At 35.9% G+C, this 15,124-nt stretch overlaps 1 protein-coding gene across 8 annotated transcripts in view; it reads right to left on the reverse strand.

Annotated features, from left to right (window-relative positions):
- LOC134536553 (myotubularin-related protein 6) overlaps nt 1-15,124 on the reverse strand; it is a 211,039-nt gene that overhangs the window by 109,225 nt on the left and 86,690 nt on the right. The gene's annotated exons all lie outside the window — the stretch shown is intronic.

Consider the following 15,124-nt stretch of genomic DNA (forward strand, 5'->3'; position numbering starts at 1 on the left):
CAAGATTACTAGACATTTTAAGCTTGTCATAGCACACATCGATAAAAATCTTCGTAAATAACCCTAAATATTATCAGACCACTAGCATTTGATTTATGCACATACTGTGGGTCACCAACGTATTCATCAACACATGACCATTCAACATTAAGCTCCCCACTTACTTATATCAGCCTACTAGGCTCCACGCAGCACACATAAACTAAAATAAGTCAAATAACATCATATTATTTATTTACATTCGAATATTTAACAGCATGCCGACTGCTAATTAAATAAGCCTGACAGTGAACATGTCAGCAAAGTCTAAATTTATATAGGACCAGGAATCCATTGAACCTTCAGAACCTAGAGACACACATACACAGTGCTGGATGCAAGGAATTCTACACTCATTTGTCATCACTGACACTCACATTCCATAATATAATCTCAATTCGGCACTCATTTTCCATCATTAACATTCACACAAATGCAAATTAACCACCATCGACACTCAATTCAACACTCACTTTCCATAATCTAAACCCAATTCGGCACTCGTTTTCCATCATCGACACTCATATTACATCATAGGCACTTGAGTCAACACTCATTTTCCATCATTAACATTCACACAAATGCAAATTAACCACCATCGACACTCAATTCAACACTCACTTTCCATAATCTAAACTCAATTCGGCACTCATTTTCCATAGTCGACACTCAATTCAACCCTCACTTTCCATAATCTAAACTCAATTCGGCACTCATTTTCCATAGTCGATACTCAATTCAACACTCATTTTCCATCATCGACACTCAATTCGACACTCATTTTCCATCATCGTCACTCAATTCCTCACTCATTTTCCATCATCGACACTCAATTCGACACTCAATTTCCATCATCGACACTCAATTCGGCACTCATTTTCCATCGATGACACTCAATTCAACACTCATTTTCCATCATCGATACTTAATTCTACATACTCTTTCCTTCTTCGACACTCATTTTCCATCATCTACATACAGTAAAATGGAAACTTTCCATCATCCACACACACACACACACACACACAGATACATATATAAATATATTCATACACAACTCAATTCTTTAAAGTAGCAAACACATGAACTTTATTAGGGCATGAATAACGACACATTTTAATAACAATTTTTAAAATTATATTTATATCAAAAATACAAAAGTATGAAATTTCATCAGTCAATACACATTACTAACTTATTATATATACCCTGAAATTCTAAGTTCATCAAATATAGCCCACGTTTCTTTGATAACTGATAAAATTTCGTCATCTTGCGAAACAAGTAAAAGTCGCAACCTGTTCACCATCACGTTCGGGTCTTTCCACGATATATAATCAATTTCACTTGATGACACCATCTTCTTCGATTGTTTGCTGAACATATTCTGAAAATCTTTGTAATAATGATTATGATAATTTGTATCATCATCATCGCTGCTGTCCACATCTTTATCAAACACACTGACATCTTCATCTTGCATATCCCAGTATTTCGAATTTATTGACATTGGAGTACCGTCATTGGCATCAAGCTTACTTGCTAATTTTCCAAAAAATTATTCCAAAGTCCGTAGAAGTCTACTATAAGACGTCTTGTCACTTTTTCTGGAGATGTTACTTTCATTATCTTCTACCTTACTTATATCTCCAACACCATTTAAGCTATATCCTTTCTCGAGACCTGGAGAGATTTTAACACAATCGCTTTTAAGACTAGGTCGATCAATTTCATTGTAAGACATACTGTCCCCGAGCATATCGTCTCCATCTATGTACTTTATCTCCTGAACGAGCTTGGCTTTACAAGTTTTATAGTGTCTTTTTAAATTCTCTCTTCGTGTCATCCGCCTACCACACTTGCCACAACTTTGTATTTGACGGAATGGACTTTTAACACAATCGTTCTTTTCATGGCTACGAGCATTATAGCTTTTATCAAAGTATTTGCTACAGTATGTACAATGTCCTTCAGATCGAGATCGATATTTGAATATCGTACCTTCACTAGACTGTACGTACTCCATAATGGTTGAATAGCCACTAAAAGTATTATTTAGGTACTTCGTATTTTTATGTATGAACATTCATCAATTATTTACGAAAAAAGTGAGGGTTGAATTGAGTGTCGACTATGGAAAATGAGTGCCGAATTGAGTTTAGATTATGGAAAGTGAGTGTTGAATTGAGTGTCGATGGTGGTTAATTTGCATTTGTGTGAATGTTAATGATGGAAAATGAGTGTTGACTCAAGTGCCTATGATGTAATATGAGTGTCGATGATGGAAAACGAGTGCCGAATTGGGTTTAGATTATGGAAAGTGAGTGTTGAATTGAGTGTCGATGGTGGTTAATTTGCATTTGTGTGAATGTTAATGATGGAAAATGAGTGCCGAATTGAGATTATATTATGGAATGTGAGTGTCAGTGATGACAAATGAGTGTAGAATTCCTTGCATCCAGCACTGTGTATGTGTGTCTCTAGGTTCTGAAGGTTCAATGGATTCCTGGTCCTATATAAATTTAGACTTTGCTGACATGTTCACTGTCAGGCTTATTTAATTAGCAGTCGGCATGCTGTTAAATATTCGAATGTAAATAAATAATATGATGTTATTTGACTTCTTTTAGTTTATGTGTGCTGCGTGGAGCCTAGTAGGCTGATATAAGTAAGTGGGGAGCTTAATGTTGAATGGTCATGTGTTGATGAATACGTTGGTGACCCACAGTATGTGCATAAATCAAATGCTAGTGGTCTGATAATATTTAGGGTTATTTACGAAGATTTTTATCGATGTGTGCTATGACAAGCTTAAAATGTCTAGTAATCTTGTAGAGTAGGTCTCTTGTTTCGGAGACTTTTGTCATAAGGCTTAACAAGGATCGAATTTGAAGGCTTTGAAAATGTATGGTACTGGACATGACTTGGCTGTAGCTATATCAACACTGAAGGTCCTCTGAACTGTAGATGAGAGGTACAAAAAAAATTGACTTTGGACCTAGCCTGGTATCGTATAAATTATTTTAGTCATGTGTTGTAGTCATTTGAAGTCAGTTGGATGTTATGTGTAGCTCTACATAATAATATTTAAATTTGGGTACCTACTTTAAATTTTGTTTGGGTTGTGAAAGTTCCATTGATTACAGACTCTTGCTCCTCTATTAAGTCTAAATTAACCGTGTATGTAGGATGTGTGATTAGTTGATTGTATATATAATTTAAATTCTCATTCCTTGAAATTCCTAATTTTTTTAAGTAATAACAATGGATGATGTATTGACTTGCGTATTATACAAGCGGACACTGTTATTTAAGCGAGTCTTAGACAGCAGGTCCCTCAGTCCACCTCTTGTAGTGGTACAGTGCAGATCTGATGAATTTGCTTGTCTGCATATAAGTCCGATACATGAATATTGATGTGTATCCGAACTCAATGGTAGCAACGTCGAAATCGGTACAAATCCCAATGGTGACGGGGTCACCGACTGCAGAGATCTTGACGGAGGGTCTCGCGTCTTCACCGGGGTCCCTGACGACGGAGGTGATGATGATGAAGCAGATCACTATGACAACGATGAGGGCAGCTCCAGAGATTCCGATGGTAACGAGCCTACCATCTCTAGAGATCTCAATGATGGCTGTATCTACTGTCTCTTCACTCCAAGAGACTTCAATGTGTTCATTATCGAACGCAGAGGAGACTCCGATACCTGCAAATACACCGCATTTCGTAAATAAAACATTTTGTGAGCAATTCCCAGCTTCTGCATCAGTCGTGTATACTTCAGATTCTTTGGCATCCAGTACAGATGATCTGTTAATGTCGACTGGGAAATCTCCAGCTCATGCAACATACGGGACTTCGTCGCCTACAACAGCAGTGCACATTGAAAGTAATATACTTTCCGAGCCGTCGGTGACTAACGGTCTAACGACGAGACATCTGTGTACGTACTGTAGCAAAAGTTTTAAATACCGACAACATGCAAGAAGACATGAAAATCATGTCTGTAGAAGAAACGTTAATCGTTGAAATTTCCGTGTGAGCCATGTGGTGTACATTTCACAAACAAAAGTAATTTGATTAGGCATTGTAAAAGCAAAGTTAATTTGCAAGTTGTACATCGGGGAAGTGATGGTAATTGTGATGAGTATCTGTATCAGTGCCGCTACTGTGGTAAACGATTTGAACGACTACGAAGTACACGCATCCATGAAAGGCATGGCTGCAGAAGAAATCTTGACCGTGTAAAATTTCTGTGTGAGAAGTGCGATGTACAGGTTACACGAAAATTTTACTTGAAAAAACATTAACAATTTTGTAAAGACGGGTTTCTAGCATAATTTCTGGCCCTCTAAGGTGTTACACTCCTGATCTGATGTAACGTGATCTGTATGAATTATTTGTATTTTTTCACTCTTAATACGAACTATAATAATTTATTTTAATAATGTTGAATGTCGCATGGACTGAGAAATGTAAAAAATATATACAGTGTCAGATTTTAATGTGTATAAATGTAAAATTTTAAATAAATTATAGAATTAAAGAATTTTTTATATATTTTTCCCTAACCTGCATCGTTTATCTTAATTCAATAAACTACATGTGTCACGTAATTTAGGTTGGATTTGAAATGTCCGTTTTGACTTGTTTGTGTGTATTCTTTTTTTATCAATAATGCTGAAGACTGTTTTTTTTTTTTGTTAAATTATTTTTGACTGTGTATGTCATCTGCATTCTTAAGATTTTTATGGGAGATGTTTTGGTAATGTGCTGGTACAGGTAATGCCGTAACATTAGAGCAAATCTGATAGGAACTTGATTTATTATGTTTGAGAAATAATTTATTACTCCCCGAAATAAAACTAATAGACTTGTGGGAAATTTATGGTCTTAAATCGTAACCTGTCATATATTGGTGTACACTACGGAGGTGATATTAAAAAATTAAAGAATGTTTATCAATTGACCACACTTCGGGGTATGCTGGTGCACTGGATGGTCTGTATCAGTAAGATTCTGGATACTTGGAAAGCTGTTCTTCGTCCAAGTAGCTCACTCCGTTGCTGATTACTAACATGAATTTTTACAACATGGGAAAATGAATGTATACTGGCTAAGGTCTTGATTTAAAATATTTTGCTGCTTATAATTATCAGAGTATTGAGTATGGTATGTAGGAATCGACTCCTCTCGTATATGTGCTTTACATTTATTTTTGTAGGTAGCAAGATATACATTCGTAGGCTGATTTTCTGCTCTGGTTCAGTGATGTATACTTTGAAGTGGTTCCAGCAAGTACTTTACGTATGCTGGATTACGATTTCACTGGAGTTTTACGTGAAATGGGTTGGAAGGCTAGCGACGTGATGTATGCATGTCTTGAGCAAAAATATGACTGCCGCAGTATTCTGCTAGCTTGAACTCCCGCGCGAGGGGTCAATGTTCATTTGCGGGTGACGGTAGGCGTGTCTCGATCGTGTAGTCTCTGTCTCTATCCTTGAGAATTTTTTTTTTTTTTGAGGTTGACGTGCTTGAATTTATGTACTTTTGACTGGTCGCACGTGAATAAGTTTGAATTCGTATGCATTGTAAGGTATTTTCCAACATGAGGTAAGAAAAATACATAGATGCTACATTGACTGAGATATGTATCGAACACATGGTTCTTACCCTATGAGTGACTAGCACTTGTTTGACCTATCTCCACTAACCCTCGTTTACTTTGTGATATAGATGGGACATGGTTGTTTTCAGACAGATGATGGTTAAAATGACTTGGACAAAGTGTCCTTTGTAGAAATTACTATGTGTGGTAATTATTTTAGACGAAGAGATAATTTAGTAAAACACGAAAAAATAGCGTGAAGGTTTTTTTTTTTATGTGTAAACAAATTATTGATAGGATGGTTTTGTATGTAGAACTGTTAGTATACCACATCTCTTGAAGAACACTGCATGGTATATATAATGAAAGACTCTTGGGCTCAAGAAACTAAACTATAGGTGGAAAGGATGATGCGGTTCCTATGATTAAATGAAAGGAACTTTGATGATTTTTTTTCTATATACTAAGATGATTTAATTGAGTTTGCGATGATGGGTTGAAGGATTAAATAATAAAACTGGACTGATAGGCTTTTACAGAAAATGAGAATGGAGCTCACAAGATCATAGATTGTGGTACATCTCTGACAACTGAAATGTGGAAACGATATCATAAAATGAGTGATATTGATGCAACTCATGATAATATTGATGACAGCTATGATGATGATTTACATCTGTGATAGTGACATGGACGCGGAGATTTTAAGACAAATAATATTATTAATATAGAAAAGATGGAAGCCTTAGCACGCCGATCGTGACGAGAAAAAAATATTGAAGGATGTTGATGGTATCGGGAAGACTGAAACTAATGAAGGTATCAACACTGTGAAAAGTGAGAATACATTCAAGCCTATATTTAGCAGATCCTCCATACTTTGTATAAATGGTGGACTCCTGAAAAGGAAGCATACAGACGATGAAGACACTTCGACATCAACGATATTGAGTTCTTGCAGTAATCTGGGTGAAGACGTTGTCTTCTACGGTGATTGCTACAGTGACTCTGAGGCTGTTTACAAGGCATAGACTGTGATGCAGAACCTAAAGCTGACAAGATCGAAGAATGTGGTGGTGCCCTGAGACCGAAGCGATGGAAACGTCGTGTTATAATAAATAAATCTGATCAAGCTTGTGATGATCGCTGGCTAGATGATGAAAGTAACCGTGAGGATGGTGTTAAAACGGAAGACACCAGAGATCATAATATTTATAATAAACATACAATGAAGATGGTGGCAGAAGAGATTGATTCCACATCATGGAAAGATCCAAAAATATTGGTTGTCCGGCTAAGAGTGATGGTGGCATCTGTTCGTAGAGGGAACTACTCGCATATCGTGGAAGTATCGACCATACTTAAAGAACTTCGGAACGCTGGCTACATACAATAATCATTTGATTAACTGTCATGTGTGTACTAATGAAAAATAAAATGAATTATTTATATTTTAAAAAAGTATGATTTATTTCTTGTATCCTGATTTCCAAATAAACCTGTGTTTCCTCTACTGTATGTGTGATCATTCCGTTTCCTGTGTGTACTGTGTGTACGTTCCGATTTCCTGTGTGTACATTCCGTTTTCCTGTGTGTACATTTCGTTTTCCTGTTTGTACATTTCGTTTTCCTGTTTGTACATTTCGTTTTCCTGTTTGTACATTTCGTTTTACTGTGTGTACATTTCGTTTTCCTGTTTGTACATTTCGTTTTCCTGTTTGTACATTTCGTTTTCCTGTTTGTACATTTCGTTTTCCTGTGTGTACATTTCGTTTTCCTGTTTGTACATTTCGTTTTCCTGTTTGTGCATTTCGTTTTCCTGTTTGTACATTTCGTTTTCCTGTTTGTACATTTCGTTTTCCTGTTTGTACATTTCGTTTTCCTGTTTGTACATTTCGTTTTCCTGTTTGTACATTTCGTTTTCCTGTGTGTACGTTACGTTTCCTGTGTGTACTGTGTGTACGTTCCGTTTCCTGTGTGTACGTTCCGTCTCCTGTGTGTACTGTGTGTACGTTCCGTTTCCTGTGTGTACGTTCCGATTTCCTGTGTGTACTGTGTGTACGTTCCGTTTCCTGTGTGTACTGTGTGTACGTTCAGTTTCCTGTGTGTACTGTGTGTACATTGCGTGTTGGAGCCGAGTAGACTTGTATCCATGTAGCTTCATAGACATGTAGTTTCGTAGTCATACGGTCTTTTAGTCATGCAGTCTCTCAGCCATGTATAACTCGGAACCAGCTAGATCCTCTTAGACTCGTAGCCTTGTAGCCTCGTAGTCTCTTAGACTCGTAGCATTGTAGCCCAATATCATTGGAGCTGTTGAAAGAAAAGGTAGTTGGAGCATTTGGAGCTGTTGGAGCCATTTGGAGGCTGTTGGAGCATTTGGAGGCTGTTGGAGCATTTAAAGCTGCTGGAGCATTTGGAGCTAAGAAGTAGTCGTTGCACGTCTATGCAAAGCTAAATGTTTATAAGTTTGCTGGCTTTCGCAAGTGATTCTGTAGTAGGATAGAAATTGTGTAATAAATATTATGTTTGTAAAAGACTTTGTGGTGTTTTATTTCTCTAACCGAACGCTTTTCTGGTATTTAAATTAAATTTATTTTAGCTTCGTCCAGAATCGTGCCAAGGACCCTAGACGACCTAATTAATCAGTATATTGTTTGCAAATTTATTTTATAAATTTTTAACTTTTTCCTGAATTTTTAGTTAAATTATTACGAAAATTCCAAGATGATGGTCTTGATGTCGGATAGGATGATGGTAGTAGAGGATTTAAAGTCTCTTAAGAATTTTGAACATGGTTTATTGAAATTATTATTATTTTTTTCATAAAATTAAACATTATTGCATCATTCAGGGATCGAACCAAGGACTGTTGGAAATTTATTTAATGATTTATGAACGTTTTCCCGAATCTCTAGCAATATAATTACGAATTTTCCAAGATGATGGTCTTGATGTCGGATAGGATGATGTTAGTAGAGGTTTTAAAGTCTCTTTAAGAATGATGAACATGGTATATTGAAATTATTATTTTTTCATAAAATTAAATGTTTTGCATCGATCGGGTATCGAACCAAGGACGGGAGCGGATCGAATCAATATGTAAGTTAATGAGTGATTTATTTAATGAATTTTGGATTTTTTCCCGAATATCTAGCTACATTATTACATGATTTCAAGATGGCGGTCGAATTTCAAGATGGCGGGGGCACCTCGGTAATAAATGATTACTGCACTGTAGCGGGTTAGAATAAAATTAACCAGATGGAAATGTACTCCATAATACAAGTACACACACAAGATGGAGTACTCTGGCAGGTGGTAGCTCCTGGTATCATGTACTGAACATAAAATGTCGGATCCATGATGGTCGACAAGGACAAAGTCAAATTTCAATGTCACGGTCAAATTTCAAGGTCAAGGTCAAATTTCAAGGTCAAGGTCAAAGTTCATGGTCAAGGTCAAAGTTCAATGTCAAGGTCAAATTTCAAGGTCAATGTCAAAGTTCAAGGTCAAGGTCAAAGTTCAAGGTCAAGGTCAAAGTTCAAGGTCAAGGTCAAAGTTTAAGGTGAACAGTTGAGGACAAAGGTATGGTGACCTGATAATTATACAAACATGGTATCAGCACACTCTAGCGGACGAAAACAAGATGGTGGTCTCCAGCGGATGAAGACAAGATGGCGGACATGATGTCATACCAGTTGATGATATATACCTTGGTACTGGTGGTGGTAGATCAGTCTAGGTAGCTTTCATGGAGGAAGGATCAACCGTTTACTCTCGCCGGGAATCGAACCAAGGACGTACATCGATATAATCAAACAGAATTCAAATACGTTAATTTTTTGATGAATTTTGGAATTTGTTTCATTAAAATCGGATAATAAATAAAGATTTTCAAGATGGCGTCCATATTTCAAGATGGCGGACATGACGTCATACTAGGTGACGATATATATGCTTTGAAAAAAGTGGTGGGGGTCAGTCTGCCTGCGTCCACTGAGAGGGAAGGATCGGTAGCCATTTTTAATTTTTTTTGCACTCGTCGGGTTCGAACCGAGGACTCCGAACTCCGTGTCTAAAAAGTTCAATTTTTAAATATTTTTTATTAAAATTTTGTTAATTGAATTTTTTTATAAATTTAAAAAAAAATTTCGTTAAAATCGGATAATAAATAAAAAAGTTAAAGATGGCGGACGTAACGGAAATTGCAACGGTGACGTCATAATTCAAAATGGCGGAAAACAAAATGGCGGAAAGTTCGAGAAAACAAAATGACGTCATCCAAAATGGCGGATCCAAGATGGCGGATCCAAAATGGCCGCCGGGGTCAAGGTCAAAGGTCAAGGTCAAGGTCATCCAAGATGGCCGCCGTGACGTCACAATCCAAGATGGCGGACCGACAATCACAATCCACGCGCCAGCGCCATGTTTTCGGACCGGCTATCCTATACTACTAAGACAGTATATTTATAAAGAGTCTAACGTAATTAGTTAGCTCATTAAAGCGGCCCGAGCGTTGCAGTGTACTGCGGCCGTACTGATCTCTCACGGCCACCGCCGTTCCGGCGCGGCATTGCGACACACTGCGTACTGCGACACTCATTCAAATTGGTCTTATTTAGGTATTACTTAAAAATTAGCTAATTCATATGAGAGGGTGTATTTATGTTACACATAATGAGATATGCATTTTTTTTCTTATATGAATGTTTTTGATACAATAAAATTAACAATAAACGATTTCTGCTTGGAACTTGTAAATGAAAAACTCTAGAGGACCTCTGGTTTTATATCTGCATGGATTTATTCTGTTTCAAAAATTGTATTATTAAAAATAATTTTTTTAGCAACAATTTTTTTTTTATTTCTGATACATCGTTTTATTTTCGATCAGAACAATCCAAAATTTTAATGTAGCCTATATTCGACAAAATGAAAAATTATATATTTACTTCTTTAAAACCAGTTTACTACATACAAATTAAATAAAACGATACATCGTAAATGTACTATTGAGTTTTTTTATTTTTCACTTTTACAACATAATTCCTATAATAATAGGTTTTTTTCTTTCAGAAAGTAGATAAAACACGAGTTGTGTTGTAAAACGTATAGGTAGCATTACATATTCAGTTTTTTTAATAAGTTAATGTATTTGAGTGCTGCACCTAGCTGACGTCGTTGGATTGCTAGTGGCAAAGAGCGGTGGTGGATGTTTTTGCAAGAGTTTGACCGTATTTTATGACCCTACCTGTGAGAGGGTGTTCGTTCCAGAAATCCTAACGGTTAAGGAAACTATCCATTCTCTGTAGTCACGTACGGGTGTGCTACTCGCGCAATATCGTCAAATATCACAACTTTCCGGGACGTTCGGTCATTTCTCGGTTAGCTCTGGTTTCACCATAGTAAACGGAACAAAATCTTGTCTGTAGTGATTTCATATTCCTATTACCGTAGCAGTATGTCGTTTGAGAGCAAAAAAGGTTTGCTGTATATTGAGAGCCTACTTAAAAAAAGTATTTATGGAGTTATTAAATTATTTGCGAAACACAATTTTGTGGATCGTTTGGGAAATTATCATTTAGGACTTAACTGCTCGTTATTGGTGTGATCAGAAGGGTTACATCGGTAAACTTTTGACATGTTACTAAGAAACGTTTATTCTACAACAGTACAAAGTTTCTGCTTTGGGATAATTTTCCATGTTTCTTAACAGCGAAATTTGTCCCGACCCCAAGCCGACTTCGGCAACCTCACACTACACTACACTAAAAGGCTCAGATAGCTTCAGCGGTCAAACAAATTGTATGAAACCCTTAACAAATATACCCATTTAAAGAAGAATAAATATGCAACAACGTTTATTAAAAGCGATTTTCACGTAGGGCTCTTTATATTTATGTAAGATGTATTAACTTTTCCGTAAAATTGAATGAAAATGAATTTCTTAACTTTAATGATTTAAATTGTCTATTTTATAGAAATATGTTTAAACTTTATACTTTTTATCGCTATTTTCGGATAGGGCAATGTTTCTAGATTATTATGGGTCCCATACTGTCAGTCTACTCCATAAACTGCATTTGCAATATCCATTATTGTGGATCGTTGCAAAAAATTGTCATTTTGGGCTTAATTGCTCGTTTTTGGTGTGACGCACAAGGTTTGCATCGGTAAACTTTTGACATGTTACTAAGAAACGTTCATTCTACAACTGTACAAAGTTTCTTCTTTGGGATAATTTTCCATGTATTAAAAACCTTTGTTCCTTTACAGCGAAATTCGTCCCGACCCGAGCCTTCTTCGACAACATCGCAGTAGTATACACTACGCGGCTTGGATCGCTTCAGCGGTCAGACTAATTTTATAAGACACTTAAAAAATATACCAATTTAAAGATGAATAAATATGCAACAACGTTTACTCTAAGCGATTTCCATGTTGGGCGCTTTAAGTTTATGTAAAATGTATTTATATTTCCTTAAAATTGAATGAAAGTGAATTCGTTAACTTTAATGATTTAAATCGTCTATTTTATAGAAAGATGTTTAAACTTTGTACTTTTTATCACTATCCTCAGATAGGGCTATGTTTCTAGATTATTTTGGGTTCAATACTGTCAGTCTACTCCATAAACTGCATTTGTTGATTGTTGCAAAAAATTGTCATTTTGGGGTTAACTGCTCGTTTTTGGTGTGACGCACAAGGTTTGCATCGGTAAACTTTTGACATGTTACTAAGAAACGTTCATTCTACAACTGTACAAAATTTATTCTTTGGGATAATTTTCCATGTATTAAAAACCTTTGTTCCTTTACAGCGAAATTCGTCCCGACCCGAGCCTACTTCGACAACCTCGCAGTAGTATACACTTCGCGGCTCGGATCGCTTTAGCGGTCAGATACATTGTACCAGGCTCTCAAAAAATAAACTAATTCAAAGTTTAAGAACTTTGCAACTACTTTTATTTAATTTTTTCACATCGGGCTCTTCGTGTTTTTGTAATACGTATTTCCAATTGTGCCTTTTTTTTTTCCATAACACCTTTCTTCTAATATTATTGAATAAATAGCATATTTAGTCAAACGTAGTGAAATATTTTTAAATTTAATCATTGAGAATAATGTTTTGAGTAAGTTTTGGTTACGTTACAGTGCCTTGTTGAGTGGTCAATAAAGTATTATTTAGGACTTAACGTCTCGTTTTCGGTGTTCCGCGGAAGGTTTGCGGAGGTAAACATTTTAAATGTTACTGGAAAACTTGAATGTTACCACTGTTTTAAATTTTAGTTAGGAACAAATTTTACAAAGATTAAAAATCTTCGATTTCGTGGGAGTGAGAGTGGCCACAGCGCTTGCGTCTGTGGCTCTGTCGCAGTAAGTAGACGACATTAATAAGCTTGGGAGTCTCTAGTGATCCTATAAATTAAGCTAGACTTTTGAGAGATATGTCCCTGTATAGCTTAAGAACTATACAACAACTTTTGTTTAAGAAATATTTGCGTAAGATCCTTTATTTTTAAGTGAATTGTCTTTTTATTGTCTTGACTGATGTAAAAAAACATATTTCATTAATTAAACATTTTTTTCTTACCTTTAATATTAACACTTAGAACTTTATTCATTATAAATGTGAGTAGTAGTGCTTTAAGTTTATTTTCATATAGCTATCGAGAGTCTACGGTAAATAGTGCGTAAATGGGAAGCATTTTAATGAACTGCTGCAAGTCGCTGTCATCTAGGACTTAACTGCAAATTTTCAGTAATACGCACAAGGTCTACAACGGTAAACTTTCGGTATGTTATTAAGCATAGTCGACTCTACCACTGTGCAAAAATTCAGCTTTGGACAAATTTTTCACAGGTTGAAACCTTTGCTTCCTGGGCTAGGTGCCGGTCCGCCGTCTAGGACTGTGACGTCACGGTGGCCATCTTGGATGATCTTGACCTAGACCTTTGAACTTATCCCCAGCGGTCATCTTGGATTCAGCCATCATGGATTCCGCCATTTTGTTTTCTATGTGTTCCGCCATTTTAATTATGTCACCGTTGCAATTTTCGTTATGGCCACCATCTTGAAAATTCGAAATTATCAGAAAAAAATTGAAAAAAAAAATTTCATTTATAAAAAATTTAATTAATCAAATTTCAAAAAATGCACTTACTTCATTGAGCTCGGCTTCCTCAGTTCAAACCCGGCGAGGTCAATCCATTTAATTAGCGAACGATCCTTCCTCCACGGAAGCCACCAACAGACACCCACCCCCCCTTTTCTTCTCCACACTAATGTCAAGGTATATATATCGCCCAGCTAGTATTGTCTTGTCCGCCATCTTGTTTTCGTCATTTGGAAGCCATAATTTTGTTTCATCTCCTGGAGGCCACCATCTTTATCTCGTCTGCTGGAGACCGCCATCTTGTTTTCGTCTGCTAGAGTGCACTACCGCCATATTAGTTTAATTTTTACCTGCTAGATTGCAGTAATAATTTATTTCCAGGGTGTCCACCATCTGGAAATTCCGTGATTATTTAGCTATAAATTCGGGAAATATTCAATAATTCATCAAAAAAGTCTGCAATTAAAATACTGAATTATTCTAAATATTCGTGTACTTTGTTAGATACTTGATCGATGCAAAAAATTAATTTTATGTAAAATTAGTAATAATTTCAATAAATATGGTAGAAAGTCCTAAAAGAAGCTTAAATTCCTCTACTACCAGCCTCCAGTAAGTCAATGATTACATTTGACCACCATCTTGGAAATTAGTAATTATTTAACTAGAAATTCGGGGAAAAAAACCAAAAAAATCATCAAAAATTCATTCAATGTTCTAATTTATTCTATAGAAATCCTTTCACGGTTCAATCCTTGGTCAATGAGATTTTTTTTTAATTTTAGGTAAAAATACTCTTATTTAATAAAATTTGGTGGAAAACCCTAAAAGAGGCTATATTCATCTATTACCAGCTTCCAGTAAGCCGATGAAGACATACTGGTCGCCATTTTGGAAATCCATAATATCTGACCTATAAATTATGAAAACATTCTAAAAATCAACAAAAAAAGTCTATTAATGTAAGATTGACTCGATATATTTCCGACCTTGGTTTGATTCTCGACCAGTGATACGAGTAACAAAAGCTTAAGATAAATTTTAAATTCTGTTTACCATTAACTTTGCTTGGTTAAACTTCTGGCATCTTGTGAACGTCTCCTTTGTTGAGCAAGGATAGAGTTCTAACACAAGCCAGAATTTTTGTAATTTTTTATTTTATATTATTATTTTTATTATTTTTTATTTTTTATTTTATTATTCAATTTTTTTTTCTGTAATTTGCTGATATTGATTAAGGAATACGTGCGTTTGTTTTCTCCGTATGCTCATTATTCCTGTCCATACTTCTACTGATGTTCTCCGAGAGAGATTTCTGAGGAATCAATTTCTGCATGAAAAAACTTTTAATTAA

The sequence above is a fragment of the Bacillus rossius genome, chromosome 11 (genome assembly GCF_032445375.1).
Source record: "Bacillus rossius redtenbacheri isolate Brsri chromosome 11, Brsri_v3, whole genome shotgun sequence".
Lineage (NCBI taxonomy): Eukaryota > Metazoa > Arthropoda > Insecta > Phasmatodea > Bacillidae > Bacillus > Bacillus rossius.